This window comes from Acinonyx jubatus, chromosome A1 (genome assembly GCF_027475565.1).
Source record: "Acinonyx jubatus isolate Ajub_Pintada_27869175 chromosome A1, VMU_Ajub_asm_v1.0, whole genome shotgun sequence".
In the NCBI taxonomy this organism is placed as follows: Eukaryota; Metazoa; Chordata; class Mammalia; order Carnivora; family Felidae; genus Acinonyx; species Acinonyx jubatus.
In genome coordinates, this window is record NC_069380.1 from 197,049,122 (window position 1) to 197,069,883 (window position 20,762).

General features: G+C 36.4%; 1 long non-coding RNA gene across 1 annotated transcript; it reads right to left on the reverse strand.

The window, feature by feature from the left end:
- Nucleotides 1-1,618: 1,618 nt before the first annotated feature.
- LOC128311227 (uncharacterized) lies at nucleotides 1,619-19,873 on the reverse strand. Its single transcript, XR_008289400.1, has 3 exons — nucleotides 19,696-19,873; nucleotides 1,944-2,008; nucleotides 1,619-1,803 (listed from the first exon to the last, which is right to left on the reverse strand). It is a non-coding gene; the product is annotated as an uncharacterized LOC128311227 (long non-coding RNA).
- Between the last annotated feature and the right edge of the window lie 889 nt (nucleotides 19,874-20,762).

The window sequence follows — 20,762 nt, forward strand, 5'->3', positions numbered from 1 at the left end:
ACACTGTGTATTGCTAATATTTTTCTGTTTAGATAGGTTTTCAAGAAAAGCCTAGGAATGGGAAAATTGAGTGAGGAGGAAGAAACAAGAGAAAGGAGAGTAAAAGGCATTTGCCATAATCCTGTGTTCTGATGTTGCCACTATGGTAGTAACCATATGACAAATGTCAATAGCATTGTTCCTACTGTCCTGCTCAATGATATTACAACAGTCCTTTCTGGTGAACAAACAATAAGATGATGTGTTTGTCTGCCTGAGTAAGGAGACTGCTTGTGAATACAACAGAGCCACTCACTTTTAGAAAAATCTTGCTTGTTCTTTTCTTTTATGAACAAAAATCCTTTTCCTACCTAAGACCCACTACAGAAGACGGGTATGATGGAAAAGGTTCCCACACAGGGGGGCTTTAAGTATCTGGAAACCTCATTTACTTGGCATGAGTCTTTCAAAACTACCAGGTTTTCTAGTTTTAAGACTATTTGTTAACTTTAATTGCAGTTCACTGTGAAGCTGGCTAAAATTCAATAGCTAAAAGGGCTAAAATTCAATAACTAAAAGGTCAAAATACAATTACATAAGGAATGGGCAAGCTAGATCAGTTTGGAATTGGCTCAGGTTTTCATCTTATTCTTTCATGGTCCCAGATTGAGTATCTTTTAAAGTTTAGAGCAGAATATTTAAAAAACATATACATAGGAGGAAAATAAGATTAATTCCTAGTATTGTATGGTGATATGACAAGCGACAGCATGATTTTAAAAAGTTCATAATAAAAACTTGAACAATATGTTATTTCATCTGCAGTTTTTCCCCATCCCCCAGAATTGCACTACTTTTTTGAGGCCTTTTTGGTCCCTTTGTATCAATTTATTTTTGAAACATTAGTATATGGAAATAGCCGCACAGGAAATAATGCACCCAGGTTGAAGAAAAGGCTAAAATATGAACATCTGGCTACAGTTTATTGATTAGCCCATGACAAAAATTAAGCACTAGCAATAGTTTGGGTCATAGAACTAGAGTTTTTTTTTTCTTAAGATTATTTGTTTATTTGAGAGAGAGAGAGCATGCAAGTGGAGGACAGGCAAAGAGAGAGGGAGAGAAAAAATCCCAATCTGCACTGACAGCACAGAGCCCAAAGTGGGGCTTGAACCCACAAACTGGTGAGATCATGACCCAAACTGAAATGAAGATTTGGATGCTTATACGACTGAACCAACCAGGTGCCCCAAAGTACTGAAACTTAAAAATAAAGTGCCAATTGCTTGGCATCATGAATGCAGCATTATTATTATATTTTTAAATACTTAATGCCTGGCCAGTGATCTGGAAAAGAAGAGAAGGTATCCAACTCTGTCATTGCTCTTGAATAAAGCAAGACACAGGAGGTAATTAGTGACCCTTACAAGACAAAATGGAATGTTATCCATTTCCAAAACAGTTCATACTTTCCCAAGACTCACTTCACAACGACCCTGTGACATAGATTGGTCAAGTGTTATTTTCTTCATTTTACAGATAGGAAACTGAAATTCCAAGGGAGTACTTAATTTGCCTCAGATTACACAAGAATAAATGGTGTACCGTAAGTTACATAAGGTAATATTTTTTAATGCGGGACTCCAGGGGTAATGGACACAAATGTGAGCCATAGAGCAGGACATGGCCACTTGGGCAAAGCTACACACAAAGCAGAAGTGGAGGTTAAAGGCAGCTATTTATGAATCCTCCTGAGTGAGTTGTTTTCCTCTCTTGAAACTAGAACTGCTCATCTGGTGCTCCAAAGTTCTGGCATGTCCATTGCTAAAAAGAGGCATGAAAATGGGAATAGATAATTTATGTACACTGTGTGTGTGTATGTATGTATAGACATGTGTACATATACATACATATATTATATACATTATATGTATATAATATATATTCAATAAGCTCATACATACATTTTTGTACATTTTCAATCATCTGCTTTGTGCCAGACATTGTTCTGGGTGCCAGGAGTACAGCACTAAACAGTAAAAGAAGAAATAATATTAAAGGAAATACATACTAAATTCATAATAAGATACAACTTTTTTGTCTCTGGCAAAATAAGTTTCAGATTATAATTAACAAAATCATAATAAACAAGCACATACCACTCATGAAAACATAAAGTGATACCAACGTTTTGGAAAGAATTTTGGTAATATGCATGTAAATCGTTCAAAGTGGTAGCTTTAGAACCAGCAGTTCAGTTTCTTGGAATCCATCCTAAGGACTTAAGGATAGACCCAACTATATTGTATATTTGAAAGTTGCTAAAAGTAGATTTTAAAAGTTTTTATCACAAGAAAAAAATTGGTAGCTGTCTGTGGTGATGGATGTTAACTAAACTTATTGTGTTGATCATTTTACAATGTATACATGTATCAATTCATTATGTTGTACACTTGAACTTAATGCAATTATATCTCAATAAAATTTTAAAAAATGAGGGTGTAGACCAGATCAGGAATTGCATATTGGTGGCCTAAAGGATACCTGAAAACCGCAGATACATTTTGTTTAGGCTATATGTTTGTTTTGGTTTGGTTTAGTTTTCCCAGGCAGTGAGTTGTATTAAATTAGGATTCCTTTAAGAAGGCCAGTATAGATACTACCCAATATAGACTCTTTATTGTTTTATTAAACAAGTCTGATTCACACATTTATGTACTTGCCTAGTTCTTACAGGCTTTTCTGCCCGCAAAAGCACCTCCCTTCCTGCGGCTTCTCTCTCCCCAAGTTCACCTCTCCGTACTGCGTACCTGCTGAATTCTGTGGTTCAGGTTGTGTAGATTGTTGTGTTAATTCCCCAATCAGTTTTCTAGGTGTGAAGAATGGTTTAGTGTTGGTCTGGCTGTATTTCATGGACGCAAGACACACAAAAAGCTTCCATGCTGTTCCACCATCTTGGCTCCTCCCTACAAATCAATGTCCTTATAGGCTTTTGAGATTGCAAATTGGAGATTAAATTGTCTCTGAGACCAAAGTCAATTATGTTTATTTTTTCCTGGGACTCTATTAAAAAAAACGTAACTTCTAGGAAGACGTAACTTCTAGGAAGTTTGTTATAGCATGGCTTATATAAGAGAGGAAAAGTATAAACTTGAACGTCTAACAATGTTAGTAATAATAAGGATAATGATAATGAGAGTTATCGTGCCATATTTAATGTGTCAACAACACTGTTCTAAGTACTTTATATTATTGCACTTCATACTTTCAGCAATTCTATGTAAGGTAAGAACTATTATCACCTTTATTGTATGGATGAGGAAACTGCAGCATCAAGAAGTGAACTGAACAGAAACCCACGGGGGAGGGGAAGGAAAAAAAAAAAGAGGTTAGAGTGGGAGAGAGCCAAAGCATAAGAGACTCTTAAAAACTGAGAACAAACTGAGGGTTGATGGGGGGTGGGAGGAGGGGAGGGTGGGTGATGGGTATTGAGGAGGGCACCTTTTGGGATGAGCATTGGGTGTTGTATGGAAACCAATTTGACAATAAATTTCATATATTGAAAAAAAAAAAAGAAGTGAACTGATTTGCCCAAAGATTTAAGTAAAGAGTAGGACCAAGATTTGATTCCAGATAGCCTTAGCCTGTCTTCAAAATACCACTTCTTAATTAGTATGCTTAATTCTGATATATTTATAAAATGTAATTCTATTCAGTCATTTAGGAATAGATCTACAACAACATACTTTAAAGTGTTTATAGTAGTTCTCTTGGTGTGTGAAATCATGAGTATTCTTTTATTTTTTTCTCATGTTAATTTTGTAGTAATTGTTTGATATATATATATACACTATATATTTATACACTATATATATATACACTATATATATAGTGTATATATATATATACTATATATACTATATACATATATAGTATTTCTGAAATTAGAAATAAAAGTTCTTTAAAGAAGAAAAAGAGCCAAGAGAAGCTTTTGTATTAAAACGACACCAAACACCACCAACAACAACTCAAGCCAGGTTGCCTTTTCTGGCTTCCACTGTGACACACCAATCTTGAGTGTACATAAGCCAAGTGCTAGAGGAGAATTCCCTTACAAAGCATCAAGCCTACTCTTAAACATCCCAAATACTCATATTCTTTTATTCCAACACAAACCATACATTTTGTCACTCCCATGAGCAAAGGTATATGAGTGTCCCAAGTAAAATGAAGAGCATAAACTAAAACACTAACAGTCCCTTACAGAGGAAGAAGCTAGCATTATAACTGTGAAGATTCACTACAAGTCCTCATTTTATTATGATAGACACTAAAGCAACAACCCTATAAGTCATTGTTTCTGAGGTTCTAGCCACTGCATACTGAGGACACTACATTGAAGCTTTGTTTCTGGAATATTGCTTTATTCAACTCTGGATGTAGTAGATGAATATTAATGTTCTTTGTGGCATCCATGCCATATGGGGAATAATAGACAACCTCAGGGAGACATGATTGGAAGGCCTAGGACATATATATACATGCTCAATTTCTTTAAGACTAAACCTTCTGAATATGGTATATCCTGGACCACTGCTAAACACCAACATCAGAAAGCAACACCATGGATTTTAGCAAGTAGTAGCTTCCCACACATTCCAAATAAAACAATAAAAAGAAGAAAATTTGAGTCCATCCTGAAGGAATTTGAGCAGAGCGAATTTGAGCTATGTGGTGACATGGAGTGTTACTCTCTACATCACCAATGACAATCTTCTATTGTTCCTGAAACCCCAAACAGCCAAGCGTGACCCTTCCTTGAACTTCTGTGTTGTATGCCCAAACTAGTGTGTGGAAGATCACATCATGGTCACTATGTCAGTGCAGAGTTTGATGATTCCCAAGGCAATTGGTGCTTACTGGAGAACCACTTACTGTGTTTGACAGCTTTGATTTTGGTTGTGCTGTGTTCTTTTGTGCATAAGTAGAAATATCCTGAAAAGTTTCACTTGGGTCACTGGAATACCAAATATATGGGAATTCTGGCAAAGCTATAAAGCGTCTTGATACACTGGCTATTGTTGGTATTTTTGAAAGATTCAAAATACTAAACCAAACATTCAGAAAATTATTACTGTTCTGGAGTCTATTAAACAAGAGGCAAATTCCCTGAATTTACCAAGTTCAAGGCTCATGACATTTTTCCTGAAATCTTTGGGTTAGATATACTCAGGCTCATTTTCCAGGAATATGTGACCTAGATTATGCCCAATGAACCCATCAGTGTCAGCAGCAAATGGATGTCCAGAGCCAACTTCAGCAAGGAAGATGAGATGAAGGGAATAACAGAAAGCAATTGTTACCCACTTAGTTACTGAAAAGCAAATTAGATCATCCCAAAGCTGGTGTGCATATCTTAATACTCCAGGGGAGTTCTACTCTAGCTAAACACAAATCAGCCTTGGAAATCTGGCACTGGCAGTGTTTCATCTTGCTTCTATTCCCTTTATCTATACACCTGAGATAGTTACCAGCAAAGTGTGAAAGGTTGGAGACAAAGTACAGTGTTCTTACAAAGAGGGAACATTGTACTCTATGTGTCATGCTTGATAAAACTGTGATGATTGGTGGTTTGGATATGATAGTACTTTTCCTATAGCAGATATTATAATCAAAAGAAGAAGATGAGTAGTGGCATTTCCTTCTCAGGATGCAGGACTCATGAATACCTTCACTTATTTACTTGAAAGCTATTTTTAAAACAGAGAAAAGCAGAATGGTTGAGGACAAATTTCATTAGTTAGGTAAATTGCATTATGCAAGGAGAATTAGGTAAAATGAATAGTCATGGTTCCAAGATCAGGGAAATTGAAGTGTCAACTTAAAAGTCTTAAAAAAAATTAATTCAACAATTAAGAATTATGCTATAATTCAGTCACTTTTGAATTTCAGAGATATAAATTAAGTATTTGCTGTAAAAAGTATTGCAATTAGATACAGGAAACATTTACTTTTAAATAATTTATCACAATAATAACAATCCAAGTGTCCATAGATGAATGAATTGGACAAAATATGTGTTAAATAGAAAATGAAACATTAATTCAGCCACAAAAAAAATAAAATACTGCCTTTTGTGACTATATGGATGGACCTTGAAAACATTACACTAATGGAAATAAATCAGAGAAAGACAAATACTATAATATCTCACTTATATGTGGGATCTAAAAAAGTCAAACTTATAGAAAGAGAGAATGGAATGGTGGTTGCCAGGGGAACAGGGAGATGTCGGTCAAAGCCTATAAACTTCTGGTTATAAGATGAATGGGTTCTGGGGATCTAATGTATAACATAGTAACTATAGTTAATGATACTGTGTTATATAGTTGATGGGTATTAGGGAGGGCACTTGTGATGAGCACTGGGTGTTGTATGTAAGTGATGAATCATTGAATTCTACTCCTGAAACCAATGTTACACTGTATACTAATTAACTAAAATAAAAAAGAGAGAAAGTTACCAAGAGAATAGATCTTAAATGTTCTTATCACAAAAAAGAAAGATAATTATGTGAGGTGATGGAGGTGTTAACTAATTTTATTGTGGTAATTGTTTTATGACATTTATGTGTATCAAACCATCACATTATACACCTAAATTTACACATTGCTATATGTCAACTATACCTTAATAAAACTCGAGAAACAATAATAAATGTTCTATTTAGGTAGTTAATAAGAAAGTAATCATTAAAATTGAGAGAAATATATCCAAAAAAGGCAAAAGTTGATAAACCACATGTAAAGTTTTTACATTAAGAAGTATATATTAAAAATAGGATATGAAGGGGTGCCTGGGTGGCTCAGTTGATTAAGCATCTGGCTCTTGATTTCATCTCAGGTCATGATATCACAATTCATGAGTTAGAGCCCACCTTGGGCTCCATGCTGAGAGCCTGCTTGGGATTCTCTCTCTTCCCCACTCCCATTCATACTCTCTCTCTCTCTGTTTCTCTCTCTCTCTCTCCCTCAAAATAAATAAACTGTAAAAAAATAAAAGTAAAATAAAAATAGGAAATTAAGATGTATGTACTTTTGGGTTAGTTGACCCAATTAGCTTTGAAATGCTCAAAAGTTAGCAAAGTGGAAAGTGATACATAAAATGCAAACATTTTATAGACATTAGGACCTATCATAAAAGCAACAAGTATTTTTTTACATCCAAGTTAGCATATAGTGCAACAATGATTTCAGGGGTAGATTCCTTAATGCCCCTTACCCATTTAGTCCATCTCCCCTCTCACAACCCCTCCAGCAACCCTCAGTTTGTTCTCCATGTTTATGAGTCTCTTCTGTTTTGTCTCCCTCCCTGTTTTTGTATTCTTTTTGCTTCCCTTCCCTTATGTTCATCTGTTTAGTATCTTCAATTCCTCATATGAGTGAAGTCATGTGATATTTGTCTTTCTCTGACTGACTAATTTCACTTAGCATAATACCCGCTAGTTCCCATCCATGTAGTTGCAAATGGCAAGATTTCATTCTTTTTGATTGTTGAGTAATACCCCATTGTGTATATATACCACATCTTCTTTATCCATTTATCTGTTAATGAACATTTGGGCTCTTTCCATGCTTTGGCTGTTGTCAATAGCACTTCTATAAACATTGGGGTGCATGTGCCCCTTCGAAACAGCACACCTGCATCCCTTGGGTAAATACCTAGTAGTGCAATTGCTGAGTTGTAGGGTAGTTCTATTATTTTTTTGAGGAAACTCCAGACTGTTTTCCAGAGAGGCTGCACCAGCTTGCAATCCTGCCAGAAGTGCAAAAGAGATCCTCTTTCTCTGCATCCTCACCAATATTTGTTGTTGCCTGAGTTGTTAATGTTAGCCATTCTGATTGGTGTGAGGTGGTATCTCAGTGTGGTTTTGATTTGTATTTCCCCGATAATGAGTGATGTTGAGCATTTTTTCATGTGTCTGTTAGCCATCTGTATGTCTTCTTTGGAAAAGTGTCTGTTCATGTCTTTTGCCCATTTCTTCACTGGATTATTTGTTTTTTGGGTGTTGAGTTTGATAAGTTCTGTATAGATTTTAGATACTAGCCTTTTATCTGATATGTCATTTGCAAATATCTTCTCCCGTTCTGTCAGTTGCCTTTTAGTTTTGCTGATTCTTTTCTTCTCTGTGCAGAAGCTTTTTATCTTGAGGAAGTCCCAATAACTCATTTTTGCTTTTCTTTCCCTGGCCTCTGGAGATGTGTCAAGTAAGATGTGCTGAGGACAAACAGGCTGTTATCTATTTTCTCCCCTAGGATTTTGACGGCTTCCTGTCTTACGTTTAGGTCTTTCATCCATTTTGAGTTTATTTTTGTGTATGGTGTTAGAAAGTGGTCCAGGTTCATTCTTCTGCATGTTGCTGTCCAGTTTTCTGAGCACCATTTGTTGAAACTGTTTTTATTCCATTGGATATTCTTTCCATTTGTCAGGGGTTAGTTGGCCATATGTTTGTGGGTCCATTTCTGGGTTCTCTATTCTGCCCCATTGATCGAAGTGTCTGTTTTTGTGCCAGTACCATACTGTCTTCATGATTAGAGCTTTGTAATACATCTTGAAGTCTGGGATTGTGATGCCTCCAGCTTTGGTTTTCTTTTTCGGGATTGGTTTGGCTATTCGGGGTCTTTTCTGGTTCCATAGAAATTTTAGGATTGTTTGTTCTAGCTCTGTGAAGAATGCTGGTGTTATTTTGATAGGGATTGCATTGAATATGTAGATTGCTTTGGGTATTATCGACTTTTTAACAGTATTTGTTCTTCCATTCCAGGAGCATGGAATCTTTTTCTGTTTTTTGGTGTCTTCTTCAATATCTTTCATAAGCTTTCTATAGTTCTCATGTATAGATTTTTCACCTCTTTGGTTAGGTTTAGTCCTAGGTATTTTACGGGTTTTGGTGCAATTATAAATGGGATTGACTCCTTGACTTCTCTTTCTGTTGCTTTATTATTGGTGTATAGAAATGCAACTGATTTCTGTCCATTGGTTTTATATCCTGAGACTTTGCTGAATTCATGGATCAGTTCTAGCAGTTTTTTGGTGGAATCTTTTGGGTTTTCCATATAGAGTACCATGTCATCTGCGAAGAGTGAAAGTTTGACTTCCTGCTTGCTGATTTGGATGCCTTTTGTTCCTTTGTGTTGTCTGATTACTGAAGCTAGGACTTCAATACTATGTTGAATAACAGTGGTGAGAGTGGATATCCCTGTCGTTTTCCTGACCTGAGGGGGGAAACTCTCAGTTTTTTCCCATTGAGGATGATATTAGCAGTGGGTCTTCCATATATGGCTTTTATGATCTTGAGGTATGATCCTTCTATCTCTACTTTCTTGAAGGTTTTTTTCAAGAAACGATGCTGTACTTTGTCAAATGCTTTCTCTGCATCTATTGAGAGGATCTTGTGGTTCTTGTCCTTTCTTTTATTGATGTTATGTATCACATTGATTGTTTTGAGGTTATTGAATCAGCCCTGCATCCCAGGTATAAATCCCACTTGGTCATGGTGAATAATTATTTTAATGTATTGTTGGTTCCGGTTGGCTAGTATCTTGTTGAGGATTTTTGCATCCAGGATCATCAGGGAAATTGGTCTGTCGTTCTCTTTTTTAGTGGGGTCTTTGTCTGGTTTTGGAATCAAGGTAATGCTGGCTTCATAAAATGATTTTGGAAGTTTTCCTTCCATTTCTATATTTTGGAGCAGCTTCAAAAGAATAGTTGTTAACTGTTCTTTAAATGTAAATTCCCCTGGAAAGCCATCCGGCCCTGGACTCTTGTTTTTTGGAGATTTTTGATTACTAATTTGATTTCTTTACTTTTTATGGGTCTGTTAAAATTTTCTATTTCTTCCTATTTCAATTTTGGTAGTTTATTGTTTTTAGGAATTTTTCCACTTCTTCCAGATTGCCTATTTTATTGGTGTATAATTGCTCATAATATTATCTTATTATTGTTTGTATATCTGCAGTGTTGGTTGTGATCTCTCCTCTTTCACTCTTGATTTTATTTATTTGGATCCTTTCCTTTTTCTTTTTGATCAAACTGGCTAGGGATTTATCAATTTTGTTAATTCTTTAAAAGAACCACCTCTTGGTTTCATTGATTTGTTCTACTGTGTTTTTTTTTTTCTTCTTTTTTGGTTTTGATAGCATTGATTTCTGCTATCTTTATATTTCCTGTCTTTTGCTGGTTTTGGGTTTTATTTGCTTTTCTTTTTCTAGCTCCTTGAAGTGTAAGTTAGGTTGTGTATGTGAGACCTTTATTACTTCTTTAGGAAGGCCTGGATTGCTATATACTTCCCTCTTATGACTGCCTTTGCTGCTTCCCAGAGGTTTTGGGATGTTGTGTTATCATTTCCATTGGCTTCCATGTATTTTTTAAGTTCCTCTTAACTCCCTGGGTAGCCCATTCATTCTTTAGTAGGATGTTCTTTAGTCTCCACGTATTTATTGTCTTTCCAAATTTTTTCTTGTGGTTGATTTTGAGTTTCATAGCATTGTGGTCTAAAAGTATGCATGGTATGATCTCGATCTTTTTGTACTTGTTGAATGTTGATTCGTGTCCCAGTTTGTGATCTATTCTTGAGAATGTTCCATGTGCACTTGAGAAGACTCTGTATTCTGCTGCTTTAGGATGAAATGTTCTGAATATATCTGTTAAGTCCATCTGGTCCAGTGTGTCATTCAAAGCCATTGTTACCTTGTTGATTTTGTGTTTAGATGATCTGTCCATTGCTGTAAGTGCGGTGTTGAAGTACCTTAGTATTATGGTATTATAAATGAGTTTCTTTATGTTTGTGATTAATTGATTTATATATTTGGGTGTTTTCATGTTTGGAGCATAAATGTTTACAATTGTTAGGTCTTCTTGGTGGATAGACCCCTTAATTATGATATAATATCCTTCTTCATCTCTTGTTACAGTCTTTATTTTAAAATGTAGATTTTCTCATGTAAGTTTGCCTACTCCAGCTTTCTTTTGGTGACCATTAGCATGATAGATGGTTCTCCATCCCCTTATTTTCCATCTGAAGGTGTCTTTAGGTGTAAAATTGGTCTTTCATGGGCATTGAGGAGGGCAGCTGTTTGGATGAGCACTGGGTGTTGTATGGAAACCAATCTGGCAATAAATTATATTTAATATAAAAAATAAAAATAAATAAATTAATTAAAAAAACAAAATGGGTCTCTTGTAAACAGCATATAGATGGATCTTGTTTTCTTACCCATTCTGTTACCCTTGTCTTTTGATATGAGCATTTAGTCCATTAACATTTAGAGGGAGTACTGAAAGATATGAATTTATTGCCGGCATGTTGCCTACAGAGTTGAAGTTTCTGGTGGTGTTCTCTGGTCCTTTCTAGTCTTTGTTGCTTTGGTATTTTTTGTTTTGTTTCATCTTTTCTCTCCTCAGAGAGTCCTCCTTAAAATTTCTTGCAGGGCTTGTTTAGTGGTCATGAATTCCTTTAGTTTTTGTTTGTCTGGGAAACTTTTTATCTCTCCTTCTACTTTGAATGACAGCCTTGCTGGATAAAGAATTCTTGGCTGCATATTTTTTTTGGATTCAACACACTGAATATATCCTGTCACTCCTTTCTGACCTGAAAGTTTCTGTGGATAGGTCTGCTGTGAACCTGATCTGTCTTTCCTTGTAGGTTAAGGACTTTATTTTTCCTTGCTGATTCCATGATTCTTTCCTTGCCTGAGTACTTTGTGAATTTGACTATGATATGCCTTGTTGGTGGTAAGTTTTTGTTAAATCTAATAGCAGTTCTCTGTGCTTCCTTGATTTTGATGTCCGTGTCTTTCCCTAGGTTAGGAAAGTTTCCCACTATAACTTGCTCACGTAAAATTTTCTATCTCCTTTTCTCTCAATCTTCTGAGGCCCCTATGATTCTGATGTTATTCCTTTTTAATGAGTCACTGAGTTCTCTAATTCTTATATCATGCTCTTTTGTCTTAGTCTCCCTCTTTTTTTATGCTTCATTATTCTCCTTAAGTTTGTCCTCTGTCTTGCTGATTCGCCACTCTGCTTCCTCCATCTTTGCTGTCATGGCATCCATTCGAGCTTGCAGCTCAGTTATAGAATTTTTTATTTCATCCTAACTTTTATTTCTTTTATCTCTGCAGAAAGGGATTCTAGTCTGCTTTCAACCCCAGCTAGTATTCTTATTATTATCATTCTAAATTCTGTTTCAGACATATTTCTTGTAGCTGTGTTAAGTCCCTGGCTGTCCTTTCTTCCTGTTCTTTCTTTTGGGGTGAATTCCTTTGTTTCATCATTTTGAAGGAAGAAAAGGAATTAATAAAGTAAAAAAAGTAAAAATTAAAAAATTAAAAACGCACAAAGAAATCAAATAAAGGATGCTAGATCCTAGGTGTGATTTGATCTGGTTATTGAAAGAGGCTTGATAGATTAGAGAAAAAAGGGAAAGTTAAGAAAAGGAGAAAAAGGGGGGAGGGAATGGAAAATGTTTCAATATTTGGAAAATGAATACAATAAAATAGAATAAAATGAAATGATGAAAATAAAATAGAATTAAGAAATTTACAAAAAAATAAAAAATATAGTGGAATAAAATTAAAGAAAAATGCTTTTAATAAAAATGGAGAATAAAAATAGTTTTTTTCTCTTTCTGTATTCAAGAATCAGAAAAGAAAAGTAAAAGAAAAAAAATTGAATAAAAGGACCAGTAAACAGAATGAAGTTTGATTGAAATTACATCTGGCTTCCCATAGAAGTCAAACTATGAAGCACTTTATAGTCCATAAACTAAGCAGGCAGAGAGACTTATGGTGTTCTTCAAGAGCTGGGTTGGCCCAGCTGGGCAGGGCTTAGTGTAACGCCTCCATTCTCCATTAGGCGGTGCTGATTAGCTTACTGGGGTGGATTGTTGTGGTACATTTGGACTTGTATGTGCATGCATGGGAGGGGTGAAAATGGCTTACCCAGCTACCCAGTCTCTAGTATCAGAACTCTGTTCTCCCCAACCAGCAATCAAGCACCCCTCCTTCCTCTCTGGCTTCTGTTAACTCCCTGCTTCTACACTGTCCGTGACCGAGCTGTCAGGCTGCCAAGCAGCACCTCCCTCCTGAGTTTTATCTCAGATGGGGCTGTGTTTCCCAGCCCCTCACTTCTGAGGGACTGTGGCTTTGACCTGCTCACACGCTCTGGGGGAGGGTCTCACTGAGCAATGGCTGTGTGCCGGCTGCCCCTGGAATGTTTGTGAGACCGTGCTGCTGCCAATGCCCTGAGACTGTGGCTGGGTGCCAGCCCACCCCTGAAAAACTTGCATGTTTGTGTAGCAGCAGTTTTTCAGAGATTATGGTAAATCACAACACACATCTGGCACCAGGCTTCCCCCTTCACATCCTTGTTCCAACACCAGTGAATGTAATTGTTCTCCAGGGTCTGCTGGGACCTTTGCCTGTGGGGAGGCCGCACAGCCTCTATTAAATGTCCTCTCAGCAGGGGAACACACTCTCCGTGTCACCTGTGGAACCCTCGAACCTTGCTGTGTGCTCTTGGGGATTCACCCTTCCCACCAGAGTACCACCAGGTATCAAGCTATGGAATTTCAGACTCTGCACTCTCCCTGTTTATAGAGTCTTAATGGAATTAAAGCCCTCTCCTTTCTCCTTTCTTTTTTGTTTAGACCCTTGTGGCTGTTTCCACTTTTCCTTTTTCTCTCTAGCTGCTTTTGTGGCAGGGGTGCTTTTCCCATACTCTCCCCCATCTCTATCCTCTCTCCACAAGCAAAAACAGCTCCCTGCCCTCTGCGGCTTCTCTCTCCCCAGGTTCACCTCTCTGTGCTGCATTCGTGCAGAGTTTTGTGGTTCAGGTTGTGCATATTGTTGTGTTAATCCTCAAGTCAGTTTTCTAGGTGTGCAAGATGGTTTAGTGTTGATCTGGCTGCATTTCAGGGACTAAAGATGCAAAAACACCTTCCATGTTGTTCTGCCATCTTGGTCCCTCCCAAGTATTTTTTAAACTATGAATTTGGCTTATGCATTTATAACCAATGTGATATGATTCGTCATTAGGTAGATAAATAGTCATTTGTCCTTTGAGCAGGAAGCCCAGACTCCTCTGCTTCCAAATACCAGGTGAATACGTTTATGCCTTACATTGGTGCTAAACTCCATGTGGTGCCACTATTTCTTCAATGATTGCTAGAGGCTTATTATCTTGCAATGTTTCAAGCATGAAGCACCTTACAATTAGAAGTGTCTCAGCCTAGTAGGAAAATCACTGCAAGAGGACAAGTTTTTTTCTACTGTTCTGGTTAATAGTACTTCTTTTCTACTTAAAAGTATCATGGTTTAAAAAACAAATTACATAATCTTCTCAGGTTTAAGGTTACTGTACTATCAGTTGCCACTGTAGCTATTTCTCCTCAAATTATACTCACTTGAGTTGTTTTTTCCACAGAGCTACCAGCATCAAATACACTAACCTTTCCCTGTGAATACTTAGACATTTGCTTCAGCCTGAATCACAAGCTTAGGCTCTTTTCTTCCTAAGGATAATATTATTTCAGAGGTCTCCTTGCTCCTCTTATCCCTACTGGCCCTGAGGTCTTGATTCACCCCAGTGAGCCTCCCTAGCTTTAAAACCAGGTTTGGAGTCTCTACCCTAAAAGCCTATGGACTCACCGTGGAAATGGATCTATCACATCCCCTGTGATTAACTTCTCACACCAATTCTCTCACATGATACAACAATTTTGATGAAGCCCTAAAAGATTTTGTAATAGCTAATCCTGGAGCAATGAGTGTCTTGTTCTCAAGAACAATAGCCAAGAGGGTCATCCACTCATGTGACCCTTAACAGGACAATAAAAGAGCAGCTTTTCTCATTTAAAATAATACACTACTTAACAATGAAAAGACAAATAACCTGATTAAAAAATTGGCAAAGTATTTGAATAAACATTTCTCCAAAGATGTAGGAATGACCAGGAAGCCCATGAAAAATGTTCAACATCATTAGTCATTATGGACATAAAAATCAAAACCACAAGATATTACTCATACCCATTAGGATGGCTATAATAATAATGATAAAACTCCTAGATGGTAATTATTGGTAAGGATTTGAAGAAAGTGGAAGCTTTATACATTGCTGATGGGATTGTAAAGTGGTATAGACAGTTTGCAGGACACTTTGGCAGTTTCTCAAAAAGTTAAACTTATAATTACCATGTGACACAGCAGTTCCATATCTAGGTATGTACCCAAGACAAATAAAAATGAATATATAAAATGTTCATAGAAAAATATACAAAATATACAAAAATGTATATACAAATGTTCATAGAAGATTATTAGTAATAGCCAAAATGTAGAAACAATCCAAGTAGCCATCAACTTATGGGTTAATAAATAAAATGTAGAATATGTATATAATGGAATATTATTCAGCCATAAATAAGAATGAAGTAGTGAAAAATGCCACAACATGGATAAACCTTGAAAAATTATGCTAAGTGAAAGAAACCAGAGAGGATCAAATATTGTTATGACTTCATTTACATGAAATGCCCAGAATTAACAAATATATAGAGACAGAAAGTAAATTAGTTATTTCCAGGGGCTGGCAGGAGAGGAAACAGGGAGTGACTGCTAATAAGCATGAGTTTTTTTGGAAGTGATGAAATTTTCTGGAATTAGATAGTGGTGATGATTGCACAACTTTTTGAATATACAAAAAAAATCACCAAGTTGTACACTTTAATAGGGTGAATTTTATGATATGTGAATTACATCTCAATTTTAAAAATGTATTGCTTCGAGTCATTGGATAATTTAGTTTTAATTCAAGACTGATGAGTTATTGTTAGTTTTTAGAGATGATGTTAAACCTAGAGCTAGAGAGTGAGAGAAATAGTCTGTATAAGAGGAACTTTGCTAAACATCCCTTCACCTTACCCCCATGCAGAATTTTGCATTATACTTCCATCACATGTAATGTAATTCTTTTCAGGTTGGTCTATCTAAGTAATCCCACTATAGCATCAACACCTTTTCTTTAAAAATTTGTTATAAAATAGGTAAACCTTTAAGATTACTTATTTTCATTCATTTTTCATAGGATTTCCATTAAATAGATTCTTTGATATAAAATATGATGATATTCACAAAAATTGATTTGGACATACCTTAAGAGAGATGGGACAAAATGGTCATCATTATATAGTAATCAGTCTTCTGAAAGGAGTTGCAAACTGGCAGCTCCAAATCAACATCTGGCCTGCAAAGATGTCATACATTCACCTTAGCTCCCTCATTCCATAGGCATTTGAGTTTATGGCTTCTTTTGAAAATTTAAGTTTATCAGAATTATTGGTATTTTCCTTTTTCCCCTTCTAGTTCTCCTTTCTTCATTACTCCCTTCCTTTCCTTTCTTCCTTTTCTTCTACCTTTCATTTTCATTGTGCTTGAAAGCTGAGTTTGTCACTTAATTGGCTCAAATTCAGAGATTGGATTTAGGCTCATTAATCCCCTTATCTTTGGGTCAGCATAGCCCAACTTGGGTAAGGTTATACATACAAAAACTCTCAGTATGGCTTTCCATACAGATCAGGGAGATTCATCCCTTCCTGTATTATATTAAAATACTTCCAACTCTTATTACAATGGTAGCAACAAAGATGTCTCCATTTCCTCTTCCACTTTAAATCAGTTGCAGTAAAGACTTTCTTTGTTACATTACCCAAACAGAAGCACCGAGTAGAGGCACTGAGAGTTTGGAGTGGGCAATGAGTTTAAGAATATTACATATTTTCATAGGTAAGATGGGCTGTCCTTTACTTAAGAGGTACATTTTTCACATTCTCTCATTGAGTTAGAGAAAGGACACTTAAATGTCAGTCTAACATGGTCACACATTTGGTTTTTCTGGAAGGAGCCTCTGAAACTGAGTTTAGTGTGTGGCATATTTACTGAGGAGTGCCCTGGAGGATGAACACCTGTGGAAGTCAAGCTGTGATACAGGCCAAAGGACAACCATGGCTGGCCCCACAGGAGCTCTGCAGCCAGAATGTTCCTTCAGAATGGTTTCCCATTAGGCCAAGGTGGCCAATCCTTTATACTCTCACATCAATAAATTATATGTCTGTTGTCTCAGGAAAGGATGACTTTGGGTAAGGAAATTGTCTGCAGCTGAGACAGTCCCTGAAGAGACTGACAGCAATAGACATCTGCTGATGGAACCCCCAGCAGCTGGAACCATAGGTCCTTCATTGAAAAGGCATCTGGATGGTACATTACAGTGACCACTACAAATTACATGTAGAACATAGCTCTCAGTGTCAAGCAATCAATGAATCAATCAATAGCTGGTCTATGCATATAGTAGGTATTTAAGGAAGTGGACTTTTTTTTTTTAGTCACTTGATGATTGAATTTTATGTCTCTCTCTCTTTCATTTTTAATCTGGGAATGAAATATGCAAATCAGTTTGGACTGAAATGCCAACAGCATACACGTCAATTCTTTGGAAATCACAATTAGCTAGTCCAGGAATCCTCTCACCTAAATACCAACACCCTTATTAGGACTAGGAAGAAAAGCAAAATGAAGCCAATAAAAGCTCTTCTGGGAACATTCCTGATCTGAAGAAGTATGAGCTCTTCAGGATGTGTCTCAATCATGATGCATCTGCTTTAGGTGTTCAGTAACTGAGCCCATGTGAGTTTGAGTAAAACTGTGATAGGCAACAGCTCTTCTGAATCTGGCCTAGGCTCACTGGTGCGCAAAAGGCATGGTGAGCTGGCTGGTGAGGAGCACTTTATTTCTTTGCTCTTTTTTTCTTTTTCTCCCTCTTCTCATTTTCTGTAACCCTCCCAACAGTATGTTGTATTTGAGAAACTGAAACAATAACTCCCAAATTCTGATTTGTGTAATTTTCAGAATATCTTTAAAGAAATCCTTAGAAGCAATGCCAAACTAAATAAAATTTTTTTCTCCTTCTGGGCTTCATTTGAAATGATTTATACAGAATATCTTTCAATAGTAATCTTTATGTTTCAAAGACTGAAATATTTATTTTGGTTTTGAAATAGTCTCACAGTCTTTGTCTTCAGAACTAAATGTCTTTGCAAATGTCAAATATTTTGCATAAGGTTTTTCCATATTTTATTAAACACTAAATATGTATGCATGAATAAAAACTTTATATTACACTTTGAAGTTATTAAGCTTTCTAAAATTTTATTTCAAACATACTCTGGATGTTAGTAGGCCTGATATACATGTGGTCATTTAAAATAACTTCTAAAACAGAATCATAATCAAATTCAAGACTTCCCAAACCACAGTATAAACTTGGATATAAATGTAAGCCAGATAATTTGCTTTTTACAGCTTCTTTATAGCAGGTTTGCTCTGAATCCTTTATTCCACTTTATTTCTTTAGGTGTGGACTTACGTATTTTTATTTTTAGTTCGAATGCCTCTGATAGTTAAGAAGAAATCATCTTCGACAGGAGAAACTATTATATTTCCTCCATCTTATAATTTGCATGAGCTAATTCCTTTGTATTTCTATTACCTTTGCAATCCAGACTACTTATAAACTTTTATCAACCAGCAGTCTATTATTAAATGTTTAAAAAATTAAAAATAATTAAAGCAGTTTGGAGTGTACATTTCTCTTTGTGCTTGGATTCACAAAGTATATTTAAGGATAGTTTTGTCTGTTCTGCTCATCTAGTTACAATACAATAGTTGTTATAGTCATTAATCCTTATAAAGACAAAGAGAATGAAAAGGTTGTATTGATTGGATACAAAACTACAAATTAAATGCCAGATCAAAAATCAAAACTTGTATGCCATAGGACATTGGGAGATGATTTTATTTAAGTATTTGACTTAGATTTGTCATTAGCCTGAATTATAATGGGAGTTTAGGGGCCAGGGAAACACTGTTAGAGAATAGTTTCAGAATGGTGAAAGTGAATGACAAACAGAAATCACTCACCTCTTAAGTTTTATCAGGTGCAAGGGCAACATTTAAAAATGTATGACTGTTTTACAGCTCCTAAGTTAAAATAATTTATTACTTTACCAGATGTTACGGAATGACCATATCCGTGTCATTCCCTTTATTCATTTATTTATTTTTGCATGCAGGGAAATGCCAGATAAGTTGGGGGAAGTGAGCCTCCTATCCTACATAATCAGTATTTGTGGGGGGAAGAGGAAAGAAAAGATTTACTGATGACCATAATTTCACTACTAAATCACTAAGAAAATATTTCATTTCCAGGAACACTAACATAAAAAGAGAGCAAACTCATATATTGCTGATGATTCAGTGTTGGCAAGGAAGACAACAAAGGCTTTTTCTAACAATGAATCATACGATAATGTCATGTTAGGTGGCAAATAACTTAATTACTCTTATTAAATTACAATTCCAGTGGTCAGCTTATATGTTGCAGATGTGAGATACATAAAAACACGTTTCGTATTATCACACAACATTTGGACAACATTTAGGTTTGCTTTTTCCATAAAACCTGAATGTTTTTCTCTGTTTTCTGTGCACTGGAGTTGAGTTAAAACATCTACTATTTCGTAATACTCTGTCTTCAACCCCTGTCTTAGTCTGCTTGGGCTGCTATAACAAAAATACCATAAATTGGATGGTCTTAACAAACCTTGATTTCTCATAGTTCTGGATGCTGGGAAGTCTGAGGTTAGGGTGTGGACAGATTCTATGTCTGGTGAGTCCACTTCCTGGTAGTTCTCTTCTTGCTGTGTCCTCACAAGGGAGCTCTTCAGGATCTCTTTTATAAAGCCATTAATGAGAGCTCCCACTCATGAGAGCTCCAACCTGATGACCAAATCACCTCCCAATGGCCTTACCTGAAATAACATCACATTGGGGATTATGTTTAACCATGTGAATTTGGGGGAACACAAACATTTAGAAAGTAGCAGTGGATATAACCACTTTTTTTTTACTCTTCACCAGAAAATATTTCAAACAATAAATTAAGATTGTTATTTTTTGAGGCACTCTCTGTAGATCACCCCTCCACTCCAGTTTGTGTTTGCAAATCTGTTAGACGCTGAGAAAATGTAATAGAATTAAAACATATGTTTCCTATTGGGGCTTCCTATAGCCTGTAAAGATTCTTTGTGCATATTTGAAAAAGGTGCCCCTTCCTCTGTCAGCCACAGCCCTGCACCAGGTCCCAAGGCCAGAGGGCAGAATGCAGGCCAGATTTCAGTGCCGACTCAGCCTTCCTCTGGGTGCCTGTTTGGCATGACCTGAGCAGCAACATACAGGGCCTTGTTTCTACCTTCCTTTCCAGAGTTGGGGAGAATGACAGCTAGTCAACAGCTAGGACACTACATTACTATTTACATTTGGTAAATGCGAGATAATACAATATGAACTTGGAATAGAAACCCAAAGAAGATGAAAAAACAATAGAGAGGAAGTCTGGGTTTACACTCTAAGTAAGTTTTATTTTATTTTGAAAAACGTAAGTCCACTTGGGTCTTACTAAGTGTGGCTCAAGATAACCCTGGCTACCACTCGCTGAAAAGCAGAGCCTTCTTTCTAAAGTGTATGAGCTCTTCAGTTTCATGTACTCTCCAAGAAAGAAGAAGGGGACTTTCCAAATGGCTGATATCAGACTTTCCACCACATGTTGGCAGATGGAGGTTCAAGCCAGATCTAATTAAATCTGACAAAATCAAGAAATGCCAGGCATTA